We start from the raw sequence: 12,290 nt of genomic DNA, 5'->3' as shown, positions 1-12,290 counted from the left end.
ATGGTGAAATAAAATTCAACAAAAAAAAAAAAAAAAAAACCCAAATTTCAGTTTCAATAAACTTAACAACGAATTAAGGAGGGTAATGAAAATATGAAAATTGACAAACCGATTTCAGATTTCTATCCTTTTAAATTTTATTAAAGTCAAATTACAACATATCCAACTCAATATTCCGATTTGATATCAACTTATTATAATATTTCCGTTTTTTATTTTGTTGATCCAAATAAAAAAATTTTGAACAATTTAAGTTGAACAAGGATTTGCAAAAGTAGTGTTAACCTATCTAATTAGGATTAGGATTAGGGTTAGGGTTAGGGTTAGGGTTAGACATTTACGATTAGCTTAGGTTTAGGATTATACCTCTAAGACTTGGATTTCAAGTTTATTTCCATAAATAAAACAAAACGGTTTAGCATTCATGTATTATATATAGAACCAAACAACCTCCTCTCTCTCAATCAAAATACGGAGTACTACATTATTGCAACATAATACTTCGTATTCTTTTGTTACATACCTTTTTCATCAAAATAAAGATGAGACTTTTAAGTAGACATTTATTATAATTACGACCATGACAAGGTTGTTCATATGAATCATGAAGAAAAAGCTAGTACGAGAAAAAGCACTAATGGTACATTCACTACTGATAATAGTTCTCTTATTACGCATCAAGAAAGGGTACGAAAGCTTAAGAGAAGTAGTTATTGCGATGAAGAAAGCAAAAGTACACCGAAAAAGCAAAAAAATCCAAGGCCAACCAAAGAACAGAAGAAGAAGGCAGATTTTAAACCCCCGAATCTTCCAAGTGAATTGATAGAGAAAGTCAAGGGTTTGACCGATGAAGTCCCTAAGCTCGTAATGCAAAAATACGTAAGTGTTACAGATGTTAGTGAACAACACAAACGATTATTGATTCCCAAGACTGAGATGCGTAAGGTTGATGGATGTATGTTGTTAACGGATCAAGAAAAGAGGGAATTGGATGAAGGTTGTGATATTAAGGTGACACTTATACTGGAAACCAAAGAAGAGGTGAAGCTAAGTCTATCAAAGTGGCCAAAGAAGAATGAAGTAGATGAGAGTAATCGTAATTATGTGCTGCAAAGTGACTGGTTGGAAGTGATTAACAAAATTGATCTTAAAGGAGGTGACGTCCCTCAGTTATGGACGTTTCGGTTTGGACAAGATAAAACAAAGCTAGGGTTTGTTTTCCTCAAAGTTTTTGACAACAACAAATTAAATAATGCTTAGTTTAGTGTAGCTTCATGCAACTCTTTTTAGTAATTTTACTACGTATGTATTAGGGTTGATTCATGAAGTTAGGGCTTCATCATCTAGTTTAAGTTATTGTTTAGGAAGGATTATTATTATTATTATTATTATTATTATTATTATTATTATAATATTCGATCTTATGTTAAAATAAAGGTTGTAGTCTTATGGTTTAGCTACGTTCTCGTTGTTTAAATTTGCTTTTTAACATTCTATCAACATTAATAATATATAATATATATATATATATATATATATATATATATATATATATATATATATATATATATATATATAGATGAAGGCTCATGTAAGAACCCATTATATATAAGAACCTATCTGGACCATTGATCATATTTTATCTAAAGGCTGAGATTAATTAGTGAGTAATGACATTTTTGTAATTTGCAGAACATACACCCCCAAATGTATTAGTTTGACGAGTTGACGTTTCATTTTTTGTATCCTCTTTGAATTCAGCAACCCACTTCTCTCCCTCTCTCTCCTCCATTGAAGCATCTATTTAAAGCCGCATCTAAGCTTTCTATCCTCCATTAAAGCAGCATCTAAGCTAACTATTCTCCATTGAAGCGGCATCTAAGCTAACTATCCTCCATTAGAACATATTGTAAGTTAATTATAAATATAATTTTTTTTTTCGCAATTGGACATGCCGAAATTACGTGCAATTCAAATGAAATTTCTAACCTATGTTGTAAGTATATTGAATTTAAGATTAAATTAGTTATTGCAGTTTCAGATTATTTTTTTCGATTTTTTTGGCGAAATTTCAGGGGAGGGGTGTTTGAAGGTTAATTAGGCTTGTAGCTTGTCATAGTTGGTTAGTAATGGGCTGGAAGATTATTAGGAATAGGATTAAAAGTTATTAATTCTTATAGTTTGCTAGCTACTTGTTAAATAATGCAGTGTTAATGTTTTGTGTTTTTAGTTAGTAATTGAGTTCTGATCAACATAATGTAATGTGCACACCAAGTGTTTGATAAAAGTCTCTGATACGATGTTACATATGTTTGAGTTCTAATTAACTTAATACATATCATTTAGTCTTAGAGGTAATCATAATTTGCGTAAGTTGCTGTTCTTGATCTAAATTGCATATTTATAGCTTTAGTACTCATCAGTCTACATTATCGGTGCTTGTAATTCTTTGGTGACTATTGGACTTTAGCTTGCTCATATTTTTTGGATTGCCTAATTTAGTAATCAATAAGATTGGCTTCTCTATGTGTTTTAATCTCTTTTGTCTATATCAAAAGAAATGGAAGCAAAGCAGCCCGTATACTTGCAAAAAATAGTCTAGCTCTTATTGCTTTTATGTTTGGTTGGAGGAAGATCCTCCCCCAACGTCATGTTGGTTGTAAATGAAGATATTTTTGATTAAGAATAGTTTGGTTGAATTTTATTTAAAAAAAAAAAAGGTTTATCAACATTTTGAGCTCTTCACCTCTGTGACTTGAGATAGTGGTAAGTGATGACTTGTAATTTCTAGTTACTCTGATTTTCGATTGCGCTAAGAAAGTCTTCTTAAAACGGGTCGTGATAAGTCGTATAATTCCTATGGTTAGTCATGTGATAATTGAGTTGTTGTGCATAATTACTTAATTAGTCCACTATAATTAAATTTATATGTACAACTCTTTTTTTCCCCCGAGATTTATTTTAATAAAATTTTGTATATTTTGCCACATTTTTGTGTTTTTGAATCTAGCTATAACTATAAAATAAATTATAGTTTAGAACGTAAAACAAGTTTACATAACATAAAGTAATTCACTATGTTCCAAAGTTTTCCCTCTATGTTCTAAAGTTTATCCTCCATAATCTAAACTTTTGTAATACCCCGTATTTTTATGTACTTTTTATAAAGTATTTAAGTATTAATAAAATGTATTGTTAAGGGCTCAAGTATTTTAATTAAATATTTTAAAGGGTTAAAGTATTTTAAGTATAAGGTTTTATAAAAGTAAAATATATTTTGGACCAAACGTTTATTAATTATTGGGCAATGTAAATTATTCCTACATACTCTTATTGGAATAACTCATTCCAAAACCCATAACTTAAGCCCTATCCCATAACTTAAGCCCACATTTTTATAAGCCCAAATTTAACCCTACACTCCCTAATCTATAAATACACCATGAATCCCCAAAAATTTCCTACATAAAAAGGTTAGTCTTATTTTCTTTCTCCTTTATTTTATTAATTTGTGGTTTTGATTTTATTGTTTGAAATTAATTTAATTAGTATCAAATTGTATTTTGATGATTAAACTTTATAATTTCAGATTTTATAAATGTCATAATTTTCAGATTTTGTAAATTTTATAACCAAGGGTTTTTAATTATTGAAAATCATGATTTTAGGGTTTTTATGAACAATTGATTTAGTGCTTTTATAGTAATGATGTTTTAAAATTTTGGTGATTATAACTAATGATTAGATTAACTTAATTCCAGATTATTTTGAACACGTAAATTCGTGTTTTAATTTTTAGATTTCCGTTCGTTAATATTAATCCCGTTTTAATCCCGATCAGGTTCTGAACTCATCCGATTTTGATAAAAAAAGTAGTGTTTTCCATGTGGAAACAACATTTTAAGAAAGACTCACTACCTTTGGTAGTGAGAACCACCCTCTCGTGGCCAAATTCAGCCTCTAAATATGATTTTCGGGCAGTTTTTTATTTTTAACGAAGTTTTTTTTATGCTTAAAATTTTATCCTTGAGTTTGATTAATAAAATTAATTATTTTTAAAGTTAATTAAGTATAAATATATGTTTTTATAGAATTTTTAAGAGGTTTTTCATCATATTATAATATTAATTGTTGGTTGTTTTTTTTTTAGGAAGTGATTATTTCCTAGGAGATTTTTAATTGAGTATAAAAGTGATGTATTGATAAAATTTTGAAGGGTTTTTAATTAATCTAAAGTGCTGAAAATAGTTTCTAAGTACTACTTTTGATGTTTTATAAAGAGGGTTTAATCACCCATTAAAAAGGGAGATTATTAGGGGTTTTTAAATAATTTTCAGATTTTTATTAAACTTTAAACTTGCTGTAATTTCATGTATAAGAGTATATTTTAAGGTTTTTATGAAGAAAATTTAAAGAACTATATGTAAGCCTTCAATTTTAACTAAAGGGAAGGTTTTAAAGTGTTGTTTAATTGGATTTTGAAGGTTTTTACGTAAGTTAGTATTGCTGTACATTTATTTGCTTGGGTATTACTTTAATTCTCGTTGTTTGGTTTAGGAGAGGAGTTTATAGAAGGTGATTTCTAGTGAGTAAAGTGGCATACCAATTCGTTTACTCAAGGTACATACGAGTTACGAAACCTTGCCTTTAGATGCATGTTTAGGGATGTATCAAGAACTTAGTATCATGTATAGAGAAGACTGGGAATAATTGTTTGGTTATACATTGTGATTTCCGTATGATGTGCACTATTTTACTTTGCAAATATTATTTATGCATTAACTTTTCAAGATGCGCTTAGAGGCAAAGGTATGTGAATATGTGGAATGATTTATTTATTATTCATTCATGACTATTGAAATAGAATGAGTAAAGGAAGAATTCAAGTCTTATGAGACGAGGTTAAGTTTGTGGGGTGCCTTATGCACTCAAGGTGTTTATACACCGAGGTAGTTAAAGGATTAAATAATAAATGTTGTTTGTCACTTATAAATCAAGAATTGAAATTGGAAACTTGCCTTGCTTGATTGAATTGATATTGGAATGTTTGTATTGTTATGCATATGAGTCATCACCAAGTCTAAACTTGTAAATCACGTAAAGTGCAAGATGGATGAGCAATAAAACTCTGGATTTGTGCACATCTGGAGTAATGACAAACAGGGGTTGGGGTACACGGGGTATTAGTCGTGCACTTTTCTCGAGGCCGTCTGATCTACGAGTCTCTTATTTTAAATAATTTTCAAAAAAACTAGGAGTTAGGTGAGATCTCATACTAACTACGGTCACGGAGTCGCGCCCGTGGTCGTTGGATGTTTATTGATGTTTCTGAAAGGAGGCATGGGGTTTTTCTTTTATTGATGTTCCAAATGGAGCATGGGTTGGACAACCTTGTCTATTGCTTAATCCAATGAATAAATAAATGAGTTAGCTACTACCAACTAGTGAAGTCTTAATAAAATTGTTAGATGAGTCGTGTGTTGAGTCTATAATTTAATGATGTATGATGTTTGATTATTAGTAGCATGTTAGGGATTTCTTATTTTATTTCGCAGCTTGTATGTACTCAGCTTTGCTGATTGCGTGCTTTTGTGTGTGTCTTTCTTTGGTCACGACCCTCGCCTTTCAATGACCCTGTGACGATCCAATTTTTACACTTGTAATATTGGGGAGCAGATTAACCACAGGTTCTTACACATGCAGCATCCGTAGCTAGGTGGTGGGATCTTGAGTGGAGTGTTGGTTGCTTTTCTTATTTTTATTGTTGTTTATTTTTGGAAGTTATTTAAACTTAATTTCACTTTTATACTACTTCTATTGGTTTGAGTTTTGAATAAGGGCCTTAATGGTTCCAAGTTGTAAAACTTAACTTGGTTTTGGTTATTGGTTTTGAAACTTATTTATAACTGATTTAGTTTTCCGCTGCTAATTTCTGATAGAGCCTTAACGTTTGAACACGTGGCGGTAGCACGCCAGTAATTCTCTTGAATATTGTTTAGGTTACTCCCGGGTTTAAAGAGAGAATTATTGGGGTGTTACAACTTTACCCTATATATTTTATAATTTTCGCTCTATGTTCTAAACTTTAGTTCATTATGTTCAAAACTTTGTCCTTTATGCTCTAAAGTAGTTCATTATATTCTATAGCAAAAGCAAATTTAGATATAAGTATGTTCTAAAGTATTTCTTTATGTTCTACGAAAATTTTAGAACATAAAGTAATTTCCTATGTTCTAAAGTTTTCCCTCTATGTTCAAAAGTTTACCCTCTATGTTCTAAACTTTACCTTATATATTTTATAATTTTCCCTCTATGTTCTAAAATTTAGTCTTTATGTTCTAAAGTAGTTCATTATGTTCAAAACTTTGTCCTTTATACTCTAAAGTAGTTCATTATATTCTATAGCAAAAGCAAATTTAGACATAAGTATCTTCTAAAGTATTTCTCTATGTTCTACGAAAATTTAGAATATAACGTAATTTATTATGTTTCAAAGTTTACCCTCTGTGTTCTAAAGTTTACCCTCTATGTTCTAAACTTTACCCTATATATTTTATAATTTTTTATCTATATTCTAAATTTTTTATGTTCTAAAGTAGTTCATTATGTTCAAAACTTTGTCATTTATGCTCTAAAGTAGTTCACTATATTCTATAGCAAAACCAAATTTAGACATAAGTATGTTCTAAAGTATTTCTCAATGTTCTACGAAAATTTAGAACATAAAGTAATTTACTATGTTCTAAAGTATTTCTCTATGTTCTAAGAAAATTTAGAACATCAAGTAAATTATGTTCTAAGTAATTCATGTTCTAAAAGTAATTCACTATGTTATAAGGAAATTTAGACCGTAAAATAAGTCATTATGTTATAAAGTAATTCACTGTGTTCTAAAGTTTTCACTATGTTCTAAAGTTTTCCTTTTATGTTCTACAGCTTTCCACTATGTTCTAAAGTTTTTCTTTATGTTTTAAAGTTTACCCTTTATATTCTAAACTTTATCTTATATATTCTAAAATTTTCTCTCTATGTTCTAAACTTTATCATTTATGTTCTAAAGTAATTTATTATGTTCTAAACTTTATTCTTTATGCTCTAAAGTAGTTCACACATAAAGTAGTTCACTATATTCCAAAGTATTTCTCTATGTTCTAAGAAAATTTTAAACATAAAGTAAACTATGCTCTAAAGTAATTCACTACAATCTAAAATTTAGAACATAATATAACTATGTTCTAAAGTAATTTAGTATGTTATAAGGAAATTTAGAACATAAAATAATTCATTATGTTCTAAAGTTTCTCCTCTATTTTCTAAAATTTTCTATCTATGTTCTAATTTTAGTCATTATGTTCTAAAGTAATTCACTATATTTAGAAGTAATTCACTAAGTTCTAAACTATTATTTAACAATCTTTGCATGCTCTAAACTATTATTTAGCACATGTAAAATTGTTGTTGTATATCTTTGTGTATTATATTTTTCAGCATGTTCTAAAACATGATTGCTTTTGTTTTTATTATTGATTCATTATATTTTTTTTTATTTATTTACTTGTATATGGAGTATACTATGATATGCATATAATGGGTATACTTTTTGATATTAGCACTACTTTTTATTGTTAATTAGTTGTGTTTTTGTCAAACCTTGCTTGATTAACACTAGTCTTAACTTGGGATAGCAGTCTTTGCCTTGAAGGACTACTGTCTACTAATGATTGTATAGCCAATATAATGAACCCACCTAAATGCAAGTATACTAGGGATAGCAACCTTTGCCTTGAAGGACTACTGTCTACTAATGATTGTATAGCCAATATAATGAACCCACCTAAATGAAAGTATTCAATCATCGGATTGCAATAAATAACGCTTAAGATTGTGAATAAAAGTGCATAGGAATATGATGTGATAAAAAAAATTACTTTTGTGATTATTTCATATAGTTATTAATTTTTTTCTAATTTGAGTGGTTTATATACATTAACCTACTAGCTCAACAGGTAGAGTATTGTGCCAATGCACAAAGGATGTGGGTTCGAATCCCACGTAGGTTCATTTGTGTAACACAAAGATAAGAGTTTGTACGTGGGTTCGTATAATTTAGTGCCAATTTATTTTCTTTTAATAGTTTTTTTTTTTTATTTTTAAGTTATTTTTAGAGATAACCTATGTAAGAATTGAACCTACATCCCTATGCATTTGCATAGTGCTCTACCATTTGAGCTAATAGGTTTATTTATTTTTTTTTAATTTTTTTTTTATACATAGCATTTCTAGCACCTATGAGAATTAGCAAGATGTAAAATAACGTTTATAATTGAACCACAAGCCAAGATGTCCCTCTAACTAATTCCGAGATGTTTCATGTAATCAATCTCTAACACAATCTTGTTGATGTTTCATGTAATTCTGAGAAGTTTCATGTAAAATTTTTATGTCTATTTTTTAATACTCATATGTTCTAAAAATTTTCTCTATATTTTATACCCTTATTATGTTCTAACTTTTATTTATTTATTTATTTTATCCAGGTTCTAAACTTTTTTCCCGTGTTGTAAGCACATGTTCTAATTTTTTTTTCTATGTTCTAAATTTTATTCTTATGTTCTAAAATTGTTCAGTCTACGGTCTAAATTTTTTCCCTATGTTCTAAAATTTGTTTATGTTCTAAATTTCTACCTGTATTATAATTTTTTCTATGTTCTAACTTTTTTTTCTATGTTCTACACCTATATTCTAATTCTAAACCTATCTTCGATTCTTTTAGCACTCACTAATTAACCACAATCACACTATTAAACTGCTAGCACAAGACATAACCCAAACACAGTCCATAATCCTTCTCTCATAATGGAATGTACATCAGACGAGCGATAGTCATACTAGTCATAATTAAACAAAAAGGGGAAATTAAAAGAAGAGCAAAGCCATTAGCTTGCAGATTACGAATCCAAAGATATGAAAGAGAGCAAAATATCTCCACTTTTTGTCATTCTACTTAGAAATATATTTGCATAAACAATTGATACCAACTCAAGTTTTAGTATCATAACTTCTAGCTTTGAGGTGGCTTAGCTATTGTAATTATCTATTGCAAAACAATAAGAAATTAATTTTATTTTCCCACAACCAAAATGAACTTCATTTTCCATTGCAAAACAATAAGAAACCATAACTTTCCATCCTTCTCCCCAAGAGCAATGCCATTTTCATACCATAATCTAAGTATTTATCTCAAATTTTGATAAAAATCGAACAAACAAACAAAATTTGATCTGATAATACTAGCAATTATTGAATTCCACAATAGCATAGAAAATGATTACTAATTATATATACTAGTATTGTTTTCTCCAACTAGTTTGTAAGTCATCTTCTCTACCTATTTAAGTAACTTCAGTTAGTAATGTTAAGATGCATGCATGCCTGCACTTTCTGCTGTTCTTTGTCTTTCAATAACACCATCTTCTATTTCATTTGTACGATAACTTCTGATTAACTCTATAATCCCAAACCGTATATCATACATCCATATTCACCGGTAATCATCCAATTATATATCAACCCTACATTAATCTAACAATCAAATGTCTCCACTTGTTGTGAGCCTCATATCAATCGCCAAAAAACCGCACATAAATCGCCCAAAAAAACCCAAAAAACCGCACATAAATCACACAAAAAAACCACACGACAACACCAACAACCAAAAAAATTGCCCAATTAAAGCTGGGCATAAATCGCTTAAAAAAACCACACAACAACAACACCAACAACCAAAATAATCGCACAAAATTACGCAAAAAAACCGCCCATAAATCGCACAAAAATGGTAAAATGACGCCAAAAAACACAAACAATATTAATTAAGAGTAGCGCTGAAATTACCTAATATCGTTGAAATCCGAACACTAAAATCGCTGAAATTCGAACATTAAAATCGCTGAAATTTGAACCTTAAATCCGCTGAAAATTCCAGCAAAATCGTTGAAGTTTGAACCCTAAATTCGCCGAAATTTTATGAAAAACAAATCAGAAAAATCAAAATCGACTTGAACTCATGCAAAATTCATGAAAATCGCAAAAATCAAAATCCCCAAATCACAGACATCGACTTGAATATCATGCAAAATTCATGAAATTTGAACAAAATCGGAAAAAAGTACCTGTTTTGAGCAATTTAGATTGTTTATGCAGCAATTTGTGTTAGATTTTGGGATTTGAGGAGAGAGAAAGTAAAAGGTTTGAAAGTTTTAGGAGAGAGAAAATTTTGGACGGTTGGTTAGAGGTTTGAGGGAGGGTTTTTGTTTTAATCCGAACCGTCCAAATTAACCTAATCCTACGGATGAGATTGGTTCTTATATAACTAAGGTTCTTATATAAGGATGGGTTCTTACCGGATCCCTTCCATATATATATATATATATATATATATATATATATATATATATATATATATATATAAAATATATAACTAAGGTTCTTATAAAAGAAGGTTATTGTAAAATAAATATCTGATAATACTACGCACTTGTATTGTATGAGGTATGACCATAAATTTTCGAACGGCATTATAATATCTATGTTGCTAATACAAATTTATAATATGTATTTTGTTTTTTATTTTCTTTTGATGAAAAAGAATAAATGAAGTGTAATTTTAAGTGATTTATCGATGATACACAATGAAATATACTATGTAATAATGATCTTCAATGTAAACTTCATATTACTAAGCAAAAGAGTGAAAGACCAAGCATAAGATCAAACGGCCCTGGAGTTTATATTAAATAAATACTACCCAAAACCAATTGAATAATAATAGTCTAATAATCTATGCTTCAATAATAATATAAGTTAAGAGTTAATTGTTCGTACTGAATCAACTTGCTTTCTAGTTTTTAGCTTTCTATTAATCAAGTTCATTTCGATATCAAATTCAAGATCCTTCAATCAACATGAAATAATGTTCTTTTTAGAAGAAATTCAAACGAAAGTCTTTAATTAACAACTCATTATTCGTTTTCTTATAGTGGTATCCTTTATCAATAATAAGCACACACTATATTATATTAGTCTATTACACGGAATTGAGTACTGCAACTATCTTGACTCTACTATGACAACGCTGACGGTCTTTATATATGATATCTCCCAGCGCTAGTCATATATACCATTATCGTAGGGTTGTGTTATTTGTAGCCCTTAAAAGTTTATATACAAGTATATACTAATACTATCACCCTTCCGTGATTTTAATTAGTTCTTGTTCCGTACAAGCTAAGTATAATTATTTTATTCGTCAAAACAAAAAATGACTATTTTAATTTAAAAGGAACTTATTTTTTAGACTTGAGATTAATAAAGGAGGAATTTTGGATTTGATAATCTCAATCATGTTAACAAAAACTTTTGTGTACTAAGTTCGTTTTACAATGATATTAGAGAGTTAGTACATGCATCAAACAGTTTTAGGGTAACTTTGAGCTAATTTGGAATAACGTTAACTTTTAATGTAAATAGCTAGACAATGAGATGAGTTTTACTACTTAGTACGCAAGATTTAATTATTCTTATTTGTTTTAAAAAAAATAACTTAGTTTTATATTGGGATTATTTTAATATAATCTAACTTGGATGATGTTTGATAATTTTGGCAACTTCACAACACAATTGTACAAATAATTTTTTTTAAAAAGTTCGTGTCAACTTTAATTAGAATTAGGACTAGCATTAGCATTATCCCATTTTAATTAGAATTAGGACTAGCATTAGCATTATCCCAAACTTATTTCCATAAATAATAAAGCGGTTAATAGTATTATATATACTAACCCAAATATTTGAGTTTTCTCACTTACAATTTTCATACACCAATAATTTTCTATCTTACGCACCTTTTCTTAATTGAGAAAGTATTTTCAACCAGTTTCTAAGATCATCAGTTGCAATAATGGTGATGTTGATTAAGCTTTTTGGAAAAGAGATTTTTGTAGAAGGAAATAGTAATGACAATGTCAACAACCCTGAAGAAGCATGTAGTAGTAATAGTAATGATACTATCACTACGATTAAACTTTTTGGTAAAAAGATTTATGCACGAATAAAAAATAATGACAACGTCAATAAGGCTATCATCCCTGAAGAAGCATATAGTTGTAATGCTAGTGTTATGACTAATAATAACTCTCTTGTTATACATCAAGAAAAATCAAAAAAGGGTGCTAAAGAGAGGTTGTCCTTCGGAGCAAGGCCATAATAAGTCATCTAAGATACCAAAGAAG

The sequence above is a fragment of the Chenopodium album genome, chromosome 11 (genome assembly GCF_948465745.1).
Source record: "Chenopodium album chromosome 11, dcCheAlbu1.1, whole genome shotgun sequence".
Taxonomy (NCBI): domain Eukaryota; kingdom Viridiplantae; phylum Streptophyta; class Magnoliopsida; order Caryophyllales; family Amaranthaceae; genus Chenopodium; species Chenopodium album.
This window is presented reverse-complemented; position numbering follows the sequence as displayed.